Source organism: Mesoplodon mirus, assembly GCF_964341445.2.
Source record: "Mesoplodon mirus genome assembly, chromosome: 10".
Classification (NCBI taxonomy): Eukaryota; Metazoa; Chordata; class Mammalia; order Artiodactyla; family Ziphiidae; genus Mesoplodon; species Mesoplodon mirus.
In genome coordinates this window covers 20,954,094-20,978,508 of record NC_138986.1, presented here as the reverse complement: position 1 = coordinate 20,978,508, position 24,415 = coordinate 20,954,094, and the positions used below count along the sequence as shown (strand labels likewise).

General features: G+C 38.5%; 1 protein-coding gene across 3 annotated transcripts in view; it reads right to left on the bottom strand.

Annotated features, from left to right (window-relative positions):
• Positions 1-20,271, bottom strand: part of PLAGL1 (PLAG1 like zinc finger 1) — a 64,579-nt gene extending 44,308 nt beyond the window's left edge. For 2 of the 3 annotated variants that reach the window (XM_082634387.1, XM_082634386.1), the window contains exons 1-3: positions 19,793-20,268; positions 15,454-15,523; positions 1,492-1,533 (exon numbers count right to left, since the gene is read on the bottom strand). The gene's annotated coding sequence lies outside the window, so the exon portion shown is untranslated. Of the gene's footprint in view, positions 1-1,491; positions 1,534-15,453; positions 15,524-19,792 lie in introns of all 3 variants that reach the window. The other variant, XM_082634388.1, reaches the window with a different exon arrangement.
• Between the last annotated feature and the right edge of the window lie 4,144 nt (positions 20,272-24,415).

Here is a 24,415-nt window from a genome sequence, read left to right as displayed (position 1 = left end):
ACCACAACTAGAGAAAGCCCGCATGCAGCAACGAAGACCCAGTGCAGCCAAAAAATAAATAAAAACAAATAAATTTATTTTAAAAATAATAAAAAATAAATAAAGTACTGTAGTGATAGGAAGTGCTGGGAGTGTAAGGCAGGGAGAAACAGTGGTAATTTGAAATAAGGTAGTCAGGGAAGGCCTGGATGCAGAGATGACAATTTTGCAAAGGTTTAAAGGAGGTAAGGAAGTGAGTCATGTGGCTATTTGTGGGAACAGTAATTGCAAAACCCCAATGTAGGAATAAGAATATTGGTATGGCTAAAGCAGTGAGTGAGGGGGAGCAGTAATAGGTTAGGTTAGATCAGAGGTAATGGGGGCCCATATCATGTAGAAGTCGATAAGCCTCTGTGAAGAGAGGCACCGGAGTCACTGGAGCAGAAAAGTAACATGATCAGACTTAAGAGTTTTAAATAATTTATCTGGCTGCCATTTGGAGAATGGGTTATAAGGGAGAAAGTGTAAAAGCAGGGAAACAAGTTAGGAGGCTATTTTAATAAAAAGATGAAGGCTTTGACCAGTATGGTAGTGGAATACATGGTGAAAAGCAGTCATCTTCTAGATATATTTAAGGCAGAGCTGACAGTATTTCCTGACAGCTGAGTGTATAGGGGATGACAGAAAGAAGAGAGGATGATGGTGCCACAGAGACTATCTGAGCAACTGGAGGAATGTAGTTGCCATTTACTGAGATGAGGAAGACTAAGGAAGAAGAAAGTTTGGCTGGAGTGGAGAGGATTAGCCATTTAATACTGTAAATGTTTTCAGTGATAGAGGGGATAATTCATTTCCCAGGTTAAAAATGTTTGTTCAAATCTATTTCAAATGTTTAGATTTCACTGAATTAAAAAAACTACCATGAAACAGGAGATCTAAATTTTTCTTCAATATGCTACAAGAAAAAGTTACTGAACAGAAATATAGCTACTCCAAATGATAAAATGAGAATAAAGCTAAATTCTCCCAATCTGCAGTTCTCCCTTCATTTCATCTCATTGCCAGATTTTCACAGATAAACGAAACAGAATTTGTTATACCTCATTAGTCAAACCATTCACATTAGTGGCTTTCTCCCAGGATGTTGTGCCCCTCTTACCATCTGCCACAAGGATGTTCTAGGTGAAGACTGTGATGTCCAACAGGATGGATGGATGTGCCACCTCAGCTCCACAGATGGCACTTTGCTCCTGCTAATCATAACCCTGATAGGAAGTCACTCCAAAGAAACAGATGGCCGTAGCCCAAGATGTGTAATTCAAACCTTCTCAAAATAACTATCACCTAATTGTATGAGAAAAAGTGAGACTATCTTTAAAATAATATAAGAACCAAATAAAAGAAAGGTTTTGCTCTAATTTTTGTTCAGGTTCTCTAGAAAAATATTCTCATGTAATTAGAAATTATACAAGGTTGGAGGTGAAGGATAAAGAAATGAAAATATCAACTTACAAAAGCCAATGATGACTATGTTGTCAATCAGGCGGCAAAAACCTAAAAACAAAAGTAAAAATTATATATTAGTTTTATATAGTAGTTGTGTGTGCATTTTTAATTGTAACTTCATTGAGATAACTGCAGATTCACATGAAGTTTTAAGAGAGATCTTCAGTATCCTTTACTCAGTTTCCCCAGGGGTAATATTTCACAAAACTGAAGTGCAATGTCACAATTAGTATATGTGTGTGTATATATATCATATATATTATACAATACACTGGTCTTTTAAAAATAAATTTATTTATTTATTTATTTTTGGCGGCATTGGGTCTTTGCTGCTGCCTGCAGGCTTTCTCTAGTTGCAGCAAGCAGGGGCTACTCTTCATTGTGGTGCGCAGGCTTCTCATTGCAGTGGCTTCTCTTGTTGCAGAGCACGGGCTCTAGGCACACAGGCTTCAGAAGTTGCAGCATGTGGGCTTCAGTAGTTGTAGCATGCGAGCTCAGTAGTTGTGGCTCCCACTCCCCACACTTGTACATACATCTCTCTGCTAACATCCCTACTTCATGCTTCACTGAGAGAGAGAGAGAGAGAGAGAGAGAGCGAGCGAGCGAGAGAGCAAGAGCGAGCGAGAGCGAACGTGCTACTGGACGGAGCATCTCATCTTCCCAATGCTAAACCTACAAATTTCTCTTCCTAGCACCAAAGGTCAACCCCACCTCGCCATCCAAAGTTTTCTCTCCATTATCATCCTCTCCCTTTCTACTAGAGGTACTTCTCCCCAACACACAATCATGCTCTGGTATTTCCCAACCTTTAATAAACAAAACCTTCACTGACCTCGCATTGCCCTCCAGTTCCCACTATGTTTCACAGACTAACTTTCTCAGATTAACTTCACAGAAAAGAATTGAAAACAGATAATCCCCATTTCCTCACCTCCTATTCACTTTCCAACCCATTCCCTTGGCTCTTATCTCCACCACTCTATCAAAGGATCCTTATCAAGGTCATCAAAGCAATCCCTATTATCGTCATTTAACAAATCAGGACACTGAAGCTCAAGAGAAATTATTAGGTTGAGATAGTAAAGATACATACCTTCCCTTGGAGATAAGCAAGAGCCTAGGGCTGCCCCAAAGCACTCTTTTCAGGATATTAAACTAAGGACTTTATCTTCCACGGACCCCCACCTCTTTCCTTCCTTATGTCACCCTCCCCGTACTAAATCTCAGATTTACTTCTTAAAATACCTCATTATTTTTCATTATTTTAATTGAGAAAAAGCCTTTGCTTGACCTATGAATATTTTCTGTGTAGGCCACTTGGTGTATATTATATTGATCACAACAACCTGAGAATAGGTAGGTTTATCCCCTTTATACAAATAAGAAAATTCTGGCTCAGAAAGAAAAAAAACCTTCCTAATATCAGACAGTTATGAAGTAGTAGAGCTAACATTTGATATGATCACCCAGATTCTGCTCCCCAGGCTGACGGCCCTTCATGATGGTTAGATCTCACAGTTTCTTAGTTGTTCCTATTACATGGTAACAGGGTAAGGGCATCACTCAGAGAGATGTGACATAGTCCCAATACCTCCATAAGGTCAGAAAACCTAGGATATAAATTTGCTATGAGCAAACACATAAGAAACTGATTTATATATTATAATGAGGACTTTATAATAAAAACAGTAATTGTCAAGACATTCAACTCAACTTTGGTGATCGGGGCATTTTCCCTTTCTAGCTCTATCTAGGAAGCTAAATTAGTAAGCACGAGAATGGTATAGATTTCCGTGCTCATTCATATCTTATTCTCATTTTCTAGCCAACACAGATATTACACTTGCTCAGCACTGTCCTTAAACATGGGCAAGAGTGGTTCACAGCAAATCATTCCCTCTACAGTGAAAAGTCCAAGTGTCTAAGGGGACATACCCACCCAGGCCCAGACTCCCCTCCTAGACTATTCTCCAGGATCCTGGAACCATGGAATTCTTGTTCAAAGAGCTTCAAGCCTGCCACCAGGGACGGCACAGTCCTTTCACCTAAACCTGTTACTTTTTAGGACAGATCATGCCACTCTATGTGCTCAAGAGGTGGCCAAGCGGTGGCTGTTTGTAGGGGTGTGGACATGACCAACTGTGTGCCCTTCATAGTGTAGAACTGGGCCAAGGATGTGAAGCAAAGAGAAGATGAGCCGGCTCTCCCGACAATGTCATGTTCTAAAGGTGCAGAAACCTCAAGACTAAGAAGTCCACATTCAAACCTGGTTTTCCTGGTCATTTGAGATCAATCTGTCAAGGAATGACAGAGTATATTTTTATAGTTAGTTTACTGTCTTAAAACTTCTAACTGTTTAGAGTCACAGTACCAGTCCTTCTGTTTATATTCCTGCTTGGACTTCTCTACCTGCTTATAGTTAGGCAGGGCCATGTGACTAGCTCTGGGCTGCCAACAAACAGTTAATGACTGGCACAAGACCATTTAATATTATCTTTCCCTACCATGTAAATCGAGAAGACCAAGTGTTTCAGAAAGCATACAGCTCAAGATGGTGATGCATCACAGGCCTAAGTCTGACAATGTGGATGGTGTAGAGCTTCCCACAAATCCACAAAGGATGTTTAGTGTGAACAAGAAAATAAACCGTTCTTCTGTGAAGCCACTGAGGTTTGGGGATGGCTCATTAGCACAGATGACTTTAGCCCATCCTGACTATATAGAAATTGGTACCAGAAGTAGGATGCTTCTCTAGCAAAAACCTAAAACACATGACCATGGCTTTGTGGTCAGGAAGCAGTGAGAAAAATTATCTTAAGAGCTGGAAAGATAGTGGTGTGTTTTATACAGTGGTCTATTTGGTAAAGCATCTGCTCCTGGTGCCTTGGGAGGCAGATCACCTACCTCATGAAACTGCAGCCCTAGAAGAGGTAACAAAACAAAACACTGGAAGAGTGCACTGGTTACTGGCTGCATTTAGCAAGGTATTCAAGAAAGAGATGAGCTCAAAAAAGGACTATCCAGTCTTCAAGAAGTGGAGGAATGGAGGAGCAGACATTTCAGATGTGCAGTATTAAAAGAACTAACTACTTCTCAACTCCCATACTAACAGTTTAAAGACTTTGAAGGTCATAAGCCTAGGAAAATCTTTTTTTTTTAATTAAATTGCCTCAGGACAATGATAGATAATGTGTCCACTAAGACATTTATATGGCTAAAATGACTGAGAAAGAAGATGAGATTAAGGGTAAAGATTTCCAAAAGAAGCAAGCCAGTCCCAAAGTAACTTTCTTTGGGTCAAGAAAAAGAGCTACAGGAATGAGAAAGCAAATCAATGCAGCAAATCTAAGAACCATATCTCAAAACAAAAGAAAAAATAGGGATGTATTTACTAGCACACAGAAATCATTGGAAACAGACAAGAAACCTTCTAGATTTTGGAGAGAATTATGCTGCCAAAAGAACCAGCATATCAACTGAAGTCTTAAAATGATACTTTGGTTCCCAACCTTCTATTTGGAGGAAGTGGGCAGAAAGAGTTGCTCAGTTCCCAAGTACAGCAAATTCTTTACTCTCCACTTCATATGTGGCTAAGGGAGAGAAAAGAAAAGAAAGAACCCTCCAAAGGGAAGATCCAGGCCTCTTAAAACAATGAACGAGAAGGTAGAATCAGGCCCTAATTAAGAAATATTTGTTCCCCTACGTGTCATGATACCTGTCATGAGGGATTTCAAAATTGCTATGGACCAGTGACTCCAGTGTATCTTCCAGGTTTCCCTTTTCCAATCTACTTTGGATATGTGGCATAGGCAAACAATAAACTAATACTTTTCATTGTGTTAAACCATTGAGCTTTTGGAGTCATTTGTTCTATAGCATAACCTAGCCTCTCCTGAGTGATACACAAGGCTCCTTAGTGTAATCCAAACAAGGTAAGTTAGTTAAATGATTTTAATGGACAGTGGTATCAAATGCTGCCAATCAGAGGAACCAACTTTACCATACTCTAAGTCTCAATATAGATGTTGGGGGACCCAACAGTCTTTTCTGTCATCAAATCTTTCTCACTTGGTCATGTTAAAAATGCCACCAAATCTCTTGTGGAAAAAAACATATCCAGTAGATACATTCTTTCTTTAATTATGTAAACAGCATTTATAAGCTATAGCTATCAAATCCTGTTCTTCCTCCTTTCTGATCTAAAAAGAGATTGTGCCTTTTAAAGTAGATTTCTGCTCATATCAAATTCCTTCTATTATGTTGCTTTTTTACTAGTTCTAGGATGACTCACTATTGCCACTATATACTGTCTGTGTTTTTACCACAGTCACCTGCTTTTAACAGATCTATGATCTCCTTTTCATTTGGAAAACTTTTCTAGGTACTTCACTTCATTTCCCACTTAAAAACGGGGATCTCAAAGTGACAGTTCAGGAGGAACCATTATACATCTGTCCGTGCGCCAAAAAGGGAGGTCAGATGCTGCCTTTACTAGAATTAGCTCTACGTTAGCTGTTCCTAAATCTTCCACAAAGATTTTATGTAGTCTTGGATCCTATTTGGCCAGTGAAGCCTGACGTTTCCAATTTAAAAACAACACATATGTAATTCAGGTAATTCCATATCTTCCCAGGCAAGATATGGAAAAGACTACATCACTTTCTCTACCTGTCAAAACAATTATAGGAATAGGGATGCTGGCTTCTAAACAGCTGAGAGCTTCCAACATAAGATTCATGGAATACACATGGACTTCAACATATACAACCTTTGATCAATCTTCTTCAAAATCTTGCAACCTCATGGACCAACAAGTTTCTTCTTCCTCTTTCTTATTTTAACTGAAGCAAGCATAAGAGGGGGCGGGGAATTTAGGTGATTATAAGATATTGTGAATTGCCAACCTAATAGAGGAAATCAAACGTTCCTTCTTTTACACACACACAGAGATACCATCTACTCTAATTTTTAAAACTCTGAGTAACATGTTTATGCTTTAAAACTAGAATGCTTTCCGTCATCTACTCCTCCGACATGGTGGGGAAAAAAACTAGGATTAACTGAAACAGGTAAGTCACTACAAAACAAAACCAAACAATTCCTAAAGTGTACTGGCGAAATTCATAATCTACAACATCCAAAGATGGATCTGTATTATCTTAATAATCCCAGAAAGGTATCAGAAAAATCAGCACTTTTCCTATATACTGTAGATTTTTTAAATGTCACAGTGAATGATGTTCTACATCACATCCTCTGAGAATATGAACATCTTTCCCCAGATGTTTAAAAACAATTCTCTGGATTGCAGTTTTAAACATCTCTGTGATGTGACATGGTATTATCCCCAAAACATATGACACTGACTTCATGCTCTGCCGAAGCACAGACGGATTTAACACAACAGCTCTACTTCACACAAGCTCTCAAAATCTCCAGCAGGAGCTAAACTAAACTAATTGCATTATGAAAACTCTGGTTATTCTTATGAAATATATGGCAGAGAGTGAAAGCAGCATGAACACAAAAGCAGCTTATATTCAGTCCCAATATTTGACTGCTGCATGCATTTCTAGAAAACCCATTGTTATGGACTGAATTGTGCCCCCCAATATTCATATGTGGAAGCCCCCAATGTGACTGTATTTGAAGATAGAGCCTTTAGAAAGATAATTAAGGTTAAATGAGGTTGAGGATGAAGCCTTAATCCAATAGCATTGGTGACCTTAGCAGAAGACAAAGAGACACCAGAGACCACTCTCTCTCCATGCACACACCCAGTGCATAGAGGAAAGGCCATGTGAAGACACAGCAAGAAGGCAGCCACCTGCAAGTTGGGAAGAGAGCCTCACCAGAAACCAAATTTGCTAGCACCTTGATCTTGGACTTCCAGACTCCAGAACTGTGAGTACATTTCTGTTGTTTAAGCCACCCAACCTGTGGTATTTTGTTATGGCGGCCCAAGCAAACTAATACATCTACCCTTCTAGGATATTTCAGAGTATTTTCCCCCAGGAATGAAAAAAGGAAGGACACTTAACACTGGGTGGGTCCAAGCCTTAATTATCAAACAGAGACCTTTTGTTTCAAGGTCTAGCAATACTAAATATTTCCTATGAAATGAAAAATCTGCATCTACTAACTGCATTAGTGGTAATCAACAGTAAAATTACCTGGAATCTACAGGGCTTCCCTGGTGGCGCAGTGGTTGAGAGTCTGCCTGCCAGTGCAGGGGACATGGGTTCGAGCCCTGGTCTGGGAGGATCCCACATGCCACAGAGCAACTGGGCCCGTGAGCCACAACTACTGAGCCTGCTCCTCTGGAGCCTGTGCCCCACAACAAGAGAGGCCGCCGCAATAGTGAGAGGCCCGTGCACCACGATGAAGAGTGGCGCCCGCTCGCCACAATTAGAGAAAGCCCTCACAGAGAAACGAAGATCCAACACAGCCATGAATAAATAAATAAATAAATAAATAAATTTATTTATTTAAAAATTATCTGGAATCTAGACCTTCAGTCTCTTTTCCAAAATATAAAGGATGAGAGATGTTTGGGAGCTAACCAAGACCAAAAGATGTTTCATTTGGTCTCCCTCCCACCATAGTCCACTCTATTGTAAGACCTGGGGAGCCACATCTTTCTTTAGATTTTCTTGATTTAGAATTTCATTACCTCCCAACTGCTATGATGGCAACAGTGCCATATAAAGGAGAAACACTGGTAATCTGAGAGGAACTTTAACAAGATCCGAACATTTGTCTCACTAAGAAGTAGCTAACCCTGTCACTACTTGGTACTCTTCCTGTTAAGTAGATCTGGGAAAGTCTTCTATCACAGGCCTATATGTATGATTATGAGGCTGCCATTAGAGGTAGCTGAGAGTTAATCAAATATCAAGCACTTACAAAGTGCATACAAATAGAAGCTATGGCAACGACAGCCAATTCTCCCCGATATCTATTCCTCCCTTATTCCTTTGTAATATAATCTCTGAATTTTAAAAGGGCAGCTATACTGAAAAAAGTGAACCTTGACCCTTATCTCACATCATAACAAAATTCTGAGATAGATCATAGAATGGATCACAGACCTAAATGTGAATGGAAAATGAATACCTTCATGACTGTGGAACAGACAAAGATTTCTAAAGCAGGATACAAAACACAGTAACTATTTAAAAAATTGATAAACTGGATCTGATTAAGAACTGTTCCTGAAAAAACATCACTAAAAGAGGAAACAGAAAAGTCAGACTGAGAAGCTATTTGCAATATACACATCCAACAAAGGACATTTTCCAGAATACAAAGAATTCCTACAAATCAATAAGATGACGAACAACCCAATAAAAATGTGTGAGAGACTTAAACAAGTACTGCTCCAAAAAATATATCTATTTTTACCTTATCAAATTAGCCAAGATACACGTGAAAAGGTGCTCAACATCATTAATAATGAAGGAAATGCAAATGAAAACCATGACGGCATCTCACATCCACCAGAGGGCTTAATATGAAAAATAATAATATCAAGTGCCGGTGAAAATGTGGAACTACAGTTGTAACTCTCACTGCTACCAGGAGTGTCCATTTATTCATTCACTGTTGGTAAACTGTTTGGCAGAATTCACTGAAACTAAATATACGGCTGTTCTGTGACTTAATTCTAGTCTTACATATGTTCCCAAGCGAAATACTACAAATGTCCACCAAAACATCTGTGTATGACTATTCATAGCAGCTTGATTTATAATAGCCAAAATCAGAACACACCCACACATCTATTCACAGAATGAATAAACAAATTGTGGTATATTGATAGAATGGAATGCTAATCAGAAAAAATATATATGAGAAAGAATAAACTATACATGCATCAGCATGGATAAATTTCAAAAAATTTATGCTGAATGAAAGAAGTCAGACACGAAGAAGTACATACTACTTGGTTACCCTTAAAGTTCAAGAATAGACAAAACTAATCTAGAGTGATGGAAATCAAGAGTGTTACTTCTGGGGAGGTAATGGCTAGGAGGTGCGTGAGAGAATTTGCTTTTTCTGGATGGATGTAATATTTTCTATCTTCATGCAGTAATTATACAGGTAATATGTTTTTAGAAAAATCATCAAGCTGTTTATTTAAGATTGGCACACTTTATATGCTCTCCCTACACCCATGTATTTTACATCTCAATAGAAAAAGTACTTCACAAAAGACAAGCAGACTATTTTTACCTAGTAAAAGTTATTAGGCAAATGCAAAATATTCTTCTTCAAAATAAAACAAATTGTGCTTAAGTTTCTATTTCACTTACCTCCAAAATAAGCTAAAATTAGATTATCAAACCTTATTCATTAGTATCAATGAAAACTTGGAAGGAAAATCCAAAGAAAATAGGAGTGTATCAGTTAGTCCACAGCAACTAACTTAGTCACTGAAACGATGACTCCAAGTAGCATATTGGTAATGTAAGTGAAGCAATTTCAATGATGTGTTTCACCAAAAATATATGTTTAATAATTTTATTTAACTATTTATTTTTAGTACCAAGGTGGGATGACATACAAGAAATCGCCAGAGCTTTTGAATCAGACAGACCAGTTTTGCCACTTACTAACTATACTGGTGTTGGGCAAGTTTCTTAATCTCTTTGATACTGAGTTTCTTCACAACTTAAAAGAGAGACAGTAACACTTTGCAAAATTGTAGCACGATTACAGTAGGTATTTAAGAGTGGTAGCTACTTAGCAATAGCTCTTTGTATGCAAAGTATCATGGCAAGTACTGGAACCCCATCTCTAAGAACCTGACCAACTGGAAGTGACATTTAGATATAAAGGTTGGTGATGAAGGAAAGAATTTAACAAGGGCTATAGATTACAAATTACAGGGTTCCTATCTAGCTAGTAGGATTGTGGACTGAGTATTCTCTGAACAGAGCCTAGAAGATTTTTGGGAAATTCACTCAAGACAGAGGAAATGGCATGAAAAAGCATAGCCTGCCAAGAGCATTTCCTGGCAAGAAAAAGCATAGCCTCAAAAACAGTGCACTGACTTCAAGTTCTAATGAGTAGTTAAGACCACTTGTGCCACTGGACTAATTCTGAGGAGTAAGACTATAAGGCTAGTAAAGCCACTTGGGACTAGATGGAAAAATGACCACTGTCAGGTTAAGAAGTCAAGGACCTGTTTTCTCAAATCCTTGGATGTCACTGAAGGATTCTTTCCAGGGAAATGACCCCAGTGGTCATTACACATGATAGGAAGGGAAGGAAAACCTCAATATGGGTGGAAATAGCATAGAATGATAAGGACCTAATCCAAGATGCTGAGAGGAGTGGAAAAAACAAAGACATTAGAACTCAATTTTATCAACTTCTTAAAAAGTAACAGAAATTGAGTTTCCCCGAATGATTCAAGTAGGCCTAACTTCAACTTTTAAAATGATCTTGACTGTCCCATAAGCTCCCCCAAAAGCAAAAAACGCATCCCAAACACATTGCCTGGCACATTGAAAGTGCTCAATACATACTGTTGGCAAATGAATCTTTTTAAATATTCCAAATATTGAAACCTCTACGATAATACAATGTTCAAGGTAAAACATGTAGAAAAGTTAAAAATCATTTCTCCTTCCTGCTGAGTGGCCATTTTTCACAATATATGCCAAGTTTTGAATTTGCTCAATTTAATATTTAAAAAGATTCATTTGCAAAAGCTATCTCTATCTCTAGCTTTACCAAAGAGTCAGATAGAAATCGTTTTAGAAAGTTAGGAATGTTGCCACCTCAGTTGCTAAGCCTTTGTGTAATTTATATATATATTTTTAGGAATCTATCATTCATTGTGTCCTTTGCTGTGGCAAAAGAACACCTGCCGTATGACTCATGAATATTACATGAAAAAAATTAAAGAGTAAATTAAATCCAGGTCATATATGTAAGCTTTATCCAAGAGTACAAGATGATTTCATAATAAGATAACTTGTATAATTATTGAAATAATTAAAATTAAAATAACTTACCACATTAAGAAATAAAGAAAAAAATGAGTACTTCCTAGGCACTAAGCACAATTCTTAGCCCTTTCTACATTAGTTCTTTTAATCCTCTCAGCAACCTTCTATGGTAGACACTTGTTATCTACATTTTACAGATGAGAAATTTGAAATATAAGGAAGTTAAGTAATTGTCCAATATTACACTGTAGCAAGGAAGGGGCAGAACTAGGGACTGAACTCAGGCAGTCTGGTTCCCGAGTCAGAATTCCAGTTAATAAATATAGAAAGAGGGCTTCCCTGGTGGCGCAGTGGTTGAGGGTCCGCCTGCCGATGCAGGGGACGCGGGTTCGTGCCCCGGTCCGGGAGGATCCTGCATGCTGCGGAGCGGCTGGGCCTGTGAGCCGCAGCCGCTGGGCCTGTGTGTCTGGAGCCTGTGCCCCGCTGTGGGAGAGGCCGCAGCAGTGAGAGGCCCGCGTACCACAAAAAAGAAAGAAAAAGAGAGATAGAGAGAGGGAGGGAGAGAGAGGGAGGGAGGGAGGAAGAAAGAGAAAGAAAGAGAGAAAGGAAGGAAGGAAGGAAGAATAAAAGAAATGGAAATCACCACTAGAATACCACAATAATAACTGCTACAGGCAAGGTCAGTTGAATGCTAAAATTAGTGAGCAAAACTTTAAGGAGAAACAGGACATTTGCACAACCTCAAAATAAATCCCTCAAAATATTTATTAACTATTATGGTAGTTTTATTTATTTACTTATATTATTTTTTTTTTTGTGGTACGCGGGCCTCTCACTGCCGTGGCCTCTCCCGTCGTGGAGCACAGGCTCTGGACGCACAGGCTCAGCGGCCATAGCCCACGGGCCCAGCCGCTCCACGGCACATGGGATCCTCCCGGACCGGGGCATGAACCCGCGTCCCCTGCATCGGTAGGCGGACTCCCAACCACTGCGCCACCAGGGAAGGCCTGGTAGTTTTAATATATACTTACAAATCATTTGATATTTTTCCCTCTCCTTCCCTTGAATGTATACCTGCTTCTAATAAACAGTGTGTGAAAAACAGAACTGTTACAATGGACAAGTCTGGCAGACACTACCTAAACTGTGTAATCAAGGTTAATGTGTTGATATGGATATCATGTGCCCCCAGATAGGATGCAGTGACAGGACATCTCTGTGGTATTCTTCCTTCAAAGTCCATAACCTCAGTCTAACTGTGAGAAAACATCAGACAAACCCAAATTGAGGGACACTGTACAAAATACATGGCCATTACTCTTCAAAAGTGACAAGGTATCGAAAAATAAGAAAAGACTTAAAAACTGTCATGGATTAGAGTAGATTACATAACAATGAAATGTAATGTGGTACATGGATTATGTCCTGGAACAGAAAAAGAACACTGGTGGGAAAACTGGGGAAATCTGAATAAAGTCTATAGTTAATAGTATTGCACCAGTGTTAATTTCTTAATTTTGGCAAATGCATCATGGTTATGTAAAATGTTAACATTAGAGGAAGCTAGGTGAAGCATATATAGGAACACCCTATACTACCTTTGCAACTCTTTTGTAAATCTAAAATTATTTCATAATTAAGTTTTAAATTTTGATACACACTTGTGAAAACAAATTTCAGTAAACCAGAAATAGAAAAATTTCTCCATCTGGTAAAGAGCATCTACAAAATATACAGTAAACATCATCCTTAAAAGTGAAATATTTTCCCTTAGGATCAGGAAAAAGTAAGGATGTCCATTTTAACACTTCTGTTAAATACTGTTCCAGTGTTTCCAGCCAGTGCAATAAGGCAAGAAAAAAAATGAATAGAGATTAGAAAGACAAATTTAATCTTTTTTTTTTAACAGATGACATGATTGTAGCTTTAGAAAGATCTACAAACTACCAGAACTGAAAAGTGAATTTAGCACAGTCACTAAATACAAGCTCAATATACAAAAATCAATTACATTTCCATATACTAGCAAGATGGTTGGAAAATAAAATTGAAAAAAAGATACCATTTACAATAGTATCAAAAAAATCAAGTGGCTAGAAATAAATTTAATAGTGTGTAAGTCCTCCACAGTGAAAAACATAAAACAGTGCTAAGAATAACTGAAGAACTTATTCAATTAAGAGATTTACCATGTTCATAAATTGGAAGATTCTATTAAGATGTCCATTCTCCTAAAATTGTTCTACAGAGTCAATGCAATCCCAATCAAAAGTCTGGTAGACTTCTTCTTTAAACAGATGTTGACAAGCTCATTCTAAAATGTGCATGGAAATGCACAGCACTTAAATAGCTGAAACAATCCTTAAGAAGACCAAAACTGGAGGGTTTACAGTGCTATATGTCAAGACTTAGTATAAACTATGGTAATTAAGAAAGTGCAGTACTGATGAAAGAATTGATAAATAGTTTAAGTGGAACAGATTAGAGTCCAGAACAGACCCAAATATATGATCATTCATTTTTAACAAAGGTCCCACTGCAATTCAATGGAAAAAGTAAAGTCTTTTCCATAAATGTGTAGAGTAGCTAGATGACCACCTGGAAAATAAATACTGACCCCCACCTCACAAAACCAACTGTAGATAAATCAAAGACCCAACTGTGAGGACTAAAACTATAAGGCTTCCGATGGAAAACAATAAGCAAATGTCTTCAGGGCCTTGACGGAGAGCAACAATGAAGGTGGAAGAGAATTCTGTGAGCAGGGTACAAAAAAGCACTAACCCTCCACCCTCCAACCCCCCCCAAAAAAAACACTGATAGACTGGACTTCATAAAAACAAATCCGTTCATCCAAAGGCACTATTAACAGACTAAGTAGGCAAATTCAGACAGGTAGAAAATACTTGCAAACATGTGTCTGATAAAGGTTTCCTATTCAAAATACATAAGGAACTAAAAATCACTAACAAAAAGATAGCCTAATTTTAAAAAGTGGCCAAAAGATTTACACAGGCACTTCATAAGAGAAATCTGAATGGCCAAAAAAGATATAAAAGGATGTTCAACATTATTAATATTCATGGAAATGCAATCAACTTACCCAAAGACCATCAATTCAGCTCCTTGGTATATATCCAAGAGATATGAGTATATACATTCACCAATGGCAGTTTCAAGAACATATATAGCAATTTTATTTATAATGGCCCAAACCTGAAAACAACTCCCATGCTTATCAACAAGAAAAAGGATAAATAAATTGTGGTATATCCTTATAATGCAATACTATAGAAGAGACATCACTAAACTTTTTCTGTAAAGGGTCATATAATAGCTTTATGGGCCATATGGTCTGTTATAACTACCGAACTCTGCTGAATGGACATGGCTATATTCAATAAAATTTCATATATGAAAATATGTTATGGGCTGGAATTGGCCACAGTTTGTCATGCCTTGCAACTTATACATGCAATGTGCATGAACAAAAGAAAAGCAATATAGAAAGAATAAACTATATGATTCCATTTATACGAAGTTCAAGAACCCGTGAAAATAATCTATGGTGATAGAAGTGAGGAGAATAGTTGACTAGGGGAGAGGAATGGCTCTATGGATAGAGACAGGAGGGAACTTTTGCAGGGATGAAAATGTTCTGTTTCTTTATCTGGGTGGTGATCACACAGGCATATACATATGTAAATTTCATCAAGCCATACACTTTATTCTTATGTCTTCATTGTTTTTAAATTATAGTTCAATTTGAAGAAGAAAACAAAAATTAGACAAAGATCAGAATACAGATCTGAAGAAATTATCTAGAATTCAACAAGGTCAAAAATATGTATAATATATAAAAGCGAGATTAAAAGACATGGACGACAGAATGACAAAGTCTAACAGAAGTCTAATCAGAGTTCTTAAAGGAAAGAATGGGAAAAATGGAGGACAAGCAACATTGAAAGACATTAAAGATAGAACTTTCGAGAACTGATGAAAAACAAACCTTAGAGACAGGAACACAATAAATCCAGGATAAATGAAATGTCCACATCTAGACACGCTCTGTCATAAAACTGTAGAAAACAAAAGAAAGAGAAGATTTTAAAATCAGGCAAAAAAAAAAAAAAAAAAAGACAAATTACCAACCAATAACAGTTATTTGAACTAATTCTAACATTGAAAGTAGAAGTCAATGGAATGTCACCTCCAAAGGGCTGAGAAAGATACTGGCAACCTGGAACTATATGTCTAACAAAATCATCATTCAAGAATGAATGCAAAATAAAGACATTTTCAGATAACATTTGCCATCAACAGTCCCTTAATAAACAAGCTTGTAAAATATATATTTGAGGAAGAAGAAAAGAAAGATCTGAGATGCAAGGAGGAATGACAAAGAATTCATGAAAAGAAAAAACAGTGATGTCAAATTTATAGGAAAAAAAATCAAAATGGAACTAAACTCTGGAAGACAACAACATTTAAGCTGGGAGATTAACTGGTGTCAAGGCAACTCATGTTTCTTGAATTATTCAAAACAAGAATTAAAAAAAAAACAAGAATTAAACTTTACATTAAGTTAGTACATTAAAATTTTGAAAGAAACCACTAAAAGAAATAAATTAGTAACCTTCATACTAGTCAAGAGGAAGGAAAATGGAATAAGAAAAAATCCAAAAGGTGGCAAAGAAGAGGGAAAAACCAGTAAGACAGGATAAAAACAACCCTAAAAGATAATGCTAACTTTCATCCTAAATATATTAGTAATTACACTAAACTTAATTGGACTGATAGACCCAGTTAAAGGACAAATTGTCAGAGTGGATTAGAAAAAACTGTGAGGTTTTACCTATTTGAAAGAAATATTCTAAGCAAATGCTAACTAAGGGAAAGGTGTGACTAGGAGATTACAAAACAAAATGGATTTTAAGGTTAACAGGCATTTGGTTGAAGAGGCGTCACTATAGAATGACAAAAGGTCCAATGCACAGAGGAGAAAGAGCAATTCCAAACTTGTATGTACTTTCAACTTTTATAAAGCAAAGTTGACAGAATTACAAGAAGAAATTGAGAAAATTCATTATTTTACGGTGTTATTTTTATTACACCAATCTCAGTAATTGACAGATCAAAGAAACCAAAAAACTGGTAAAGTTAAAAAAGATTTGAACCTCACAATATTTATGCTTGATCTAAGACATATACCTACCTTGCCCCAAGTCTGTGAATATATATTCTTCTCAGTCATTCAAGGAGCAGTTGAAAAGCTAACCATGAGGCCGTAAAGCAATTCTTAAATTTCAAAGAATCGGTAGCATAGAACCCTCATTTGCTGACTACACTGCAAGTTAAAAAATCAACAACAAAAGGATAACTCATAAAACTTTCCACATTTGGAACTAGAAAACACTTCTAAAAATCTCAGAGGAAAAGAAAGAAAAAATTTTTTAATTCTTAGAACTGAAAAATATACTACATACAAAACAAAAGAAAATAAAAATTGGTAGTATTTGCAGAAAGAGACAAATCAATGGCCAGAGTACAGAATCCAGAAATGAGCCCAAGCATTTCTGGAAGTATGTATATGACAGAGGTGGCACTGCAAATCTCTGGTACTGGGACAATTACCACATGGGAAAAAGCAAACACATTAATCTTGATCTCATTGCATAAATAAGATATGTTCATCTATATATACATATATACATATACATGTCAGGTAAATTAAAGAACCAAATGTAAAAAATGCAAACTTTAAAACTTTTAGAAAAAGTTTTCAAAATATATTTCCTTAATAGTAAAGAACATCTTAAGACACAAAAGCACAAAGAAAAAATTGCCTGCAGTTTATATAACCAACAAAGGGTTTGTATCTTGAACAATGTTTTCTGATAGAAATTTCTGCAATGATGCAAAAATATTGTTATATAATATAGCACAATATAAAATAATACAGCAAAATAAAATATAAGAGTCACTAGTCACACGCAGCTACTGAGCACTTGAAATGTGGCCTAGAGTGACTGAGGAACTGAAATTGTTGAAGTAAATATAACAGCATGTTAGGTTAGCATTTTAAACTCCTTGATGAAGGTCAATGAAGGTCTGTTATGTATTCATATACTTTTCAGTATTTAATTTTTTATAAAGAATTTGATTTTAGCTTATATTCTATATGAAACAATTTCAATTTTGTAAAAAATACATAAAAGTCGCTTTTCAGAAAGCAGGCACAGTAAAATGTTCACAGTATTATCTGTGAATGATTTTTATTTTCTTCTAAATATTAAAAAAATTATTAAAGATTAAAAAAAAATTAATGAACACTGATGTATCCACAACAGAGTTTTGATATTATTTAAATTCCCTAGGTACCTCTTCCTGATCATGACTTTTCTTTTTTTAAAGAAAAGCTGGACAGCTTCAGGTTTCTTCATTTTGTGACACCCATATTTTAATATACTTTGGGGGAAATTTAACATACAGACATTACATGTAGCGTTTAACAGAGAGTTATAAAGCAAACACCCATGTCACCACTGCCCAGGTCAGGAGATAAAAGCATTTTCAGCATCCCAAAACCCTGCAGTGTGTCCCGTCACATTCATATTCCCCCTCTTCATCCCCAGGAGATGACCACTAACTTGATTTTTATGGTATTAATTTCTTTACAATTTTTCTTTACTATTTTTAATGCCTACACATGCACCCCTAACAACAGCTTTATTTCACCAAGTTCTGAATTTCACATAGATGATAGTCTTCTTCAGCAACTTGTTTTTTTTTTTTTTTTTTTTGGCTCAACATTATTGAGACGCATTTGTGTTAAGACACAAAACTACTTCATTCACCCCTGTACTGGGTGGGTTCCATTTTATGACTGCAGTATAATTTATCTTCCTCCTTCAGATGGACATGAAGGTCGCTTCCAGCTTTGGGGTTTTACAAATAACACTATAGTAAACCCTCTTGTACACGTCTGCTTTTGTATATGTATGAAAATTTATCTAGGGCAGTGGCTTTCAAACTTTTTTGACCATGACTCATACTGAGGAATGACGTTTTACATCATGACACACATCTGTGTGTGTATAAAACTGAGGGAAAAAAAGCAAAAAGAAAAGTTTCATGAAGCAAATACCCTATGACCTGATAGACATTCTGATATTTTCTACTCTGTTAGTTCGTGTTTTACAAATTCTGATCCTTATCCACTTAACTGATTTCACGACCCACTAAATGGGCTTCAAGCTTTGAAAAACATCATGCTACAGGATAAATACCCAGGAGTGGGACTGCTAGGACGTGCAGCACGGACGTCGGATGTTGTCAACTCTTCCAGATCCTTAACTTTAAGTAAATGTTCTTATCTAATTTACCACTCTATAACTTTAGAGCTAAAACTGCGAAACATCAGCTCGTTTTATCTTTTCCTTTGGTCGTTAAACAGTATTAATCACTTACCATGTGCTAAGTATCCACTGGGCTCCGAGCGAGACTGATGGGTTAATACACAGTCGGGGGGGGGGGCGGGGGGGAGGACATAAGGGACCAGGACCTCAGTGAGGCCCCAGAAAGCTCACAGGAGGGGCCTCCGATCCTGCCTGGGGAGGGAGGGGTTAGAGAAGGATTCCTGGAAGAAGGAGGACCTAAGCTGAGTGTTTCTATTTTTAATTTTTATTGGTTTCCTAAAACATAAAAGTAACACATTTGTTGGGGAAAAAAAAGTCAAAATTACAGGAGTATGTTTATTAAGAAGTAAAAAACCCCCAGCACTGCCCCTAAAGTTTGATGCTGAGACTAAATAACCAAAGTTGCATTATCAGTTATCCTAGGAAAATTTTTAAGAGCCCACATTTTAAAACAGTCTTAAGAGCATACCTGATAGGGTCCCTAATACTAAAGCATAAAACGAGTCACATTTTCCATAATGAATGTAAACGCAAACATTTCATGTTTAGTCACATTATTACTTTTCACAGACTTTTTTCCTGGCCTTTTAGCAAGGTTAGATTGCCAGGTTTCAAAAACCGAGGTCTATTTACCGCATACCAACTATATGCGAGCGCTTCAAAAAGTGGCATTAAAAACGACCAGGCGAAAGAATTTGTTGTTCGAGCCGACTTGGCTTGCCCGGTGACAATTCGTCAGAGTTTCACACTTCGTCCCGAGGAGCCCCGGACCCCGTCACGTACACGGCGCGTCGGCACCGGCACACCCTCCCGAGCGCGGCACGGAGCCCAGCGCGGTCCTCGCTCCGCGGCAACGCCGCCACCCCGCCGTCCCCAGGCCGGCCGCGGCCCCACGGCCCCCAAGCGCGGCCGCGAGCCCCCTACACCTACCCTGCGGGGTCCGGAGCCCCCCGGAACTCAGGCGCGGCAGCTCGGGCGCGCCGCCTCCGCGGCCATGACGGCGACCCGGGGAAGCGCCCCGCGCGCCAAGGCCCGCGGTCCGCCGGGCTGGGAGGAGAGCCGCCCCGTCCGTCCGTCCGTCTGTCCGCCAGGAGAGTGAGGCCAGAATCCGCCCCAGACGTGTCTAAATCAAGGCTCGGGGCGGTACCGACGGGCTGAATGACAAATGGCAGATGCCGTGGGCTTTGCCGCCCTCGGCAGCCGCGAGGATGGCTGCGCCGAGGAGGCCGCGCACAGGCGGAGCCCGGGAGCCGGAACGGCGCGTCCGCGAGGAGGGCGCTGGGGCCCCTGGCGGGGGCGTCACGTGGCAGGAGGAGGCCCCGCTGGGGAGCCAGGGGGTCGGCGGCCTGGGCGGAGGAAGAGGACAGGCGCCCAGACGCCTGGCCGATTGAGTCATCCGTGTGGGCTAAGCCAAGGTCGCCCAGGTGCAGAGCTGGCGCAGGTAGACCCGAACCAGCCCGAAGCCCCGTACCGTATCGGGGGCTGTTCACTTAAGTCACCACCAGGATGAACCGCCCAGAGCCAAATCATAAATGAGAAACACGACAGATGCTAGGAGAACACTGCAATAGGCCAAACTTACCTCCTTTCTCCTATTCGTGCCGCGTGGAAATCATGGCAGCCTAAATGTGCCCACTAAATGTGAGCCAGGCACTGTGCTAAGCACTTAACAGGTAAATAAACGTAATCCTCACGACCCCCTAGTGAGAAAAACTACTCCTCCCGGTCTTACAGCTGCAGAGACTAAGGCGCAGAAAGATTAAACGGAAATTATTTTACAGTTGTGGAATCATTCTGTGTATGCTTTAAGTAATTTTAAAATGTTCTTTGGATTTAAGAAAAAGAAACAAGCAAATCTCCAGCTGTTGCTTTCTCCCCTACAAGATACACGTCCCTAAAAGAGGCCTGTAAACACTAAGTAAAAAGACTTAAATGTTTCTAGGCCTTAATGTAATATGGAGTTCACGACAGGTTTCAGACAGTCCCATAGCTCTGAAATATGATGTAAGAACATCTCACACTTCTATCCATCTTCACCGCTGTCTCCGGATTTCCATCGCTTGTATTACTTCTGGCTTACCAGCGCTTAGTACATTTACAAGTGCTCCACCACCTTATTCTCCCAGATGGTCAGTTTTAATTCTATACTTAAATGAATTCAGTGTTCATCATAACATATCCGTTCCTGAATTATTTTTATTCATTGCTTGATGGACTGCTCTTTTTCAAGTTGTTTTCTTAAGGAGCGCTTATAATGTTTTATCTGCTTTTTATCTCTACACATTAAAAAAAAAAAAACGGAGCAAGGCAAATATTTTGGATTCACACCTTCCTTCAACACCTAACAGAAAAAGAAGGTAACTGCTTCACTGATTTTTGACATCATAGATTTCTGTGGAGAGAACTGAATCCTATGTGATTTTCCCTGGGAGGTGATTTGATTTTTCTGCTTGGATGCCTGAAGAATTCTTTATCATTAAAGTACCCTGTATATCCTTAACTGGGCTATGTCTCAGTGTCAATTATTCTCTATCAGTTTTTTTCCCCTGAGTATACAGTATGATCTTTCAACTTACAGATTCCATTCTTCTTAGTATAGTATCCCATTAATATTATATATCTGAATAAATTTATCTTTCATTGGTTGGCTTTTCTACTTCACAGTCACCAGTTGTTCTTATACTTGATCTTTATTTTCCGTATCCATCTTCTTTCGATTTGCATTCACTGTGATTCTCTAAAAAATTCTGTTCATTGGTTTTTCTAGCTTATTGGATTAAAATTATGTTCTTCTGAAAATCGATTTTCTCAGCTATGCAATTTCCTTTTTCATCACATTCTCATATTGTCCTTGAACTACTTTGTGAAATCATACTATTTTTTCTGTTGAGTCAAACACATATAAGGAATATAAATTTCTGTTCCTTTGTTTTCTTCCAGACTTGGTTTTTCTTCTGTCTTCTGCATGCTATTTTCCTTGCTTCTCACCCCCATCTCCCATGTTATAATATGTTTATACAACAGCTATGACATATCTTTTTTCTTGCTTATCCTTAAACGTTAACAACAGACCTTGTTTTTGCACTAACATACGAAGAGTGAAGTCCCGGTGCACTTTCCTCTTCACCTGAGATGTGTTTGTCTTCCCTATCCAGAGCTTCAGTTTTAGGGCTGAGTGTTGTTTCTGTCTACCTTTTCTGTGACCTGAGGGTTTTAGGAAGATGGGGGGATTGTAGAACTCTGATTGAAGCTGAATACAGAGCTTGCTGGGGAAAATCAGCCATCACTTCTGAGGTTCCTTTAAGTCCTCACCAGTCCACCTTCAAGCCAGCCAAGGGACTATTCCATGCCTATAAGCTTCAGTTCATTTGCCCAGTTCAGCACAGTACCCCAGAAGGTGGCAAACTGTCCTGCTTTGGTCAAGATCCAACAGTGGGATGTAAAGGTTCCCTGATGTTTCACAAGGATGTCACTGACTTCTTTCCCAGTTGGAGGACATCTGTGAAAATTCTCAGCATTTGGTCTGATCATCTTTTTCCTCAGTATGTCTTGCAGGGGGGTGGAGGGACATAGACACCACACATTTGCAGACTCTTTGGCACCTTTGCTTTGCCATCACGTCTCACATTTTACATCATACGGTTGTACTTCTTTCTTCGGTTGCAGTAGGTGAGGATTTTGTTTGTTTTTTGCTGTTTGCTTTGTGTGGTTTAGGGTTTTGATTTTGATTTTTTTTCTTAGTGCTTCTTTGTCCCATCTTTATCCACAAGTCATCAATCAGACTGTCTCTCCTGTTGGTAATGAATTATATGAAAATCCTTTTTTACCTTTAGGTTATTTCCACAAAGTTCTCTTGGAACATGAATATTTTGACCTGGCAACTGTGACACCCTCCTTTTCTCCAGGTCTTCTCTCAGTGACACATGCCTTGGCATTACAATGTGCCCCAACAAAGGTTCTAGAGCAAAGGTTGTAAACTCAAAGCTCTATGGAGTTTACAACAAAAAAGAGCGGGATTATGGTAAAGTGAAAAGATCATTCTTTGTGTAAGGGGCAGATTCTATACAGCTCAGGCCAGCATTGCCAAGTGTATATAATTTTCAGGAAAAGCATGGTATATAGTGTTTCAATGTAAAATTCCTTAATTTTGGAAGCACTATGGAAGCCAACTGAAGTATCTCTCAAGGCCAAATTGGACCAGTGGGTTACCAGCATGGTCCCTGTTATAGAGAACCATTCAGGATAAATTTTACGATCATGGTTTTTCTCTTCTAAGTATTCTGAGATACAGTTTTGTTCTCCCGACTCTTCAATGACTTCCTAAAATGTCTTTAGCAAATATAAAGCAAGAAGACCCATGCTGACATATTTACCATTTGAAACAATGTGTTAGGACCCAATACTTTCACAAACAGGTGCCACTGGAGTAACAGCTATGATCGTACTAAAATTAATACAATGAAAGCAGAGAGTCTATACAGATTATGACCATGTTAACAAAATAGCAGGAAAAAAGATTTTTCAGTTGATGCAGAAAAGGCATTTGACAAAATCCAACACCCATTCTTAAAAAAAAAAAAAAAAAAAACCTAGGAAAAGAATGGAACTTCCTCAACCTGATACTGGATGTATTTGTTTCCTATGGCTGCTACAATAAACTACCATAAATTTGTGGCTAAAACGAGAAATGTATTCTCTCACAGTCCTGGAGGCCAGAAGTCCGAAATCAAGGTGTCAGCGAGGCTTCACTCCCTCTAGTGGCTCTAGAGGTGAATCCTTCCTCGCCTCTTCCAGCTTTCGGTGGCTGTTGGCATTCTTTGGCTTCCTTGGCTTCCTTGGCTTCTGGCCACATCACTCCAATCTCTGCCTCTATTTTCACATTGCCTTCTTCTATTTTCACATCGCCTTCTCCTCTGTGTCGTGTGTTTTCTCCCGTGTGCGTCTATCTTATAAGGATACTTGTCATTGGATTTAGGATGCACCTGAATAACTCAGGATGATCTCTCTTCATCTCAAGATCTTTAACTTAATTACATCTGCAAAGACCCCTTTTTTCCAAATAAGGTAACATTCACAGTTTCAGGGATTAGGATATGGATACATCTCTCAGGGATCCATCTTTCAACCCTCTTATAATAGACAAACTCATAGTCAGCTTTGTTGTGGAACTTGAGAAGCTGACTTTAAACTTTACATGGAGATGAAAAGAACGTAGAAGAGTGAAAATGAAAAAGAGAAACAAAGTTGGAAGACTTACACTAACTGATTTTAAGGCCTACTACAAAGCTACAATAATCAAGTCTGGATCATACTGGCTTAAGGATAAATGGAAACATATATTAAGTCCAGAAACAGACCCACACATATGATCTATTGATTTTGGACAAAGATACAACATAATTCCATGGGAAAAAGATAAATGGTATGGGAACTGGTTATCTGTATGGAGAAAAAAAAAACTTACACTTAACATCATACACAAAAATTAGATCACAGACCTAAAAAAAATAAGCAGGAGCTTCTATTACTGCCCTGTCCAATATGGTAGCCACT